This window comes from Tupaia chinensis, unplaced genomic scaffold (genome assembly GCF_000334495.1).
Source record: "Tupaia chinensis unplaced genomic scaffold, TupChi_1.0 Scaffold000259_1, whole genome shotgun sequence".
Taxonomy (NCBI): domain Eukaryota; kingdom Metazoa; phylum Chordata; class Mammalia; order Scandentia; family Tupaiidae; genus Tupaia; species Tupaia belangeri.
Genome location: NW_006159739.1, coordinates 1,261,530 through 1,262,736, shown reverse-complemented (window position 1 = coordinate 1,262,736; position 1,207 = coordinate 1,261,530).

Here is a 1,207-nt window from a genome sequence, read left to right as displayed (position 1 = left end):
TATTTTCCACTAAGATATGTATAGTACACATATTTATCTTCATTTATTTATGGCACATTTATTTTCTACTGGCAGTGTTTCATAGTTTTATATGTAAAGAAAAGTCTTTCATATAATTTGTAAAATGTATCCCTTTTTAAAAAATAATTATTTAACTACGTTTTATTTATTTATTTTTAAGAATTATTTCATTTAACTTTATTTATCTATTTTTTAATTTGACCAGAAAGGGACAGAGAAAGAGAGTGAGAAAGCAAGCCGCCAGGTCTGGGACTTGAACTGCAGTAGGCCATGTAGGAGTTATTTATTTTTTTAAATTTGACTAGAGAGAGAAAGTGGGAAAGCAAGTCACCGGGTGTGGGATTTGAACCGTGCTTGGCCATATGGGAGTGTCCAGTGCCTTAACCACCACACCACTTGCTGGTCCCCATATCCCTATTATTTTTTTTTTAAGAGCCCATGTGCTTGCTGGAGAAAGACAGGGAAAGTGAGAAATCACCTCCCAGGAGGGATGGCCATGCCACAGTCCTTTCTCTTCCATTCTCGGGAATTTGCCATGCACACATGTACCCAGTGAAATTTTCAAGCCACCAGGTCCAGAGCTCAACTGTGGTCAGCCATATGGGAGTCCATTGCCTTAACCATCATAACAGCTGCACATAATCTTGTGTTTCATATAGAAATACATTTTTTTTTTTTTGGTATATTGATCTTATACTACATCCTTGCTAAAACACTTTTTTTTTTTTCTCTTTAGTGGATTTTTGGAGGTTTCTTTAGATTTTCTGCACAAGCAGCAAATCAAGACAGCTTTATTTCTTCCCTTCCAATCTATGCTTTGTATTTCCTTTTTTTTTTTTAAAAAAAAAAAAAAAAGTTTTTGCCATAAGGTTTGTGCACTCACTGGAGAGATACAATCAGAGGGAAAGTGAGATATTACCCCCTAGAAGGGGTGTCCACTCCACAATCCCTTCTCCTCAGTTCTCTTCCTGGAATATTTGGGCATGCATGTACGCATGCCTGGTGTGATTTTCTTTCTTTTTTTTTTCTTTAAATTTCTTTATTTTTTATGTTAATTCACTATACATCATTACAGCATACAAATGAATTTTCCATCTAAAATACACTGTGCATTGGCTCAATCAAGCACATCAACATACATGTTTTCAGCAAATAATTTTCCAATTCTTATGACTTGTATACTTTG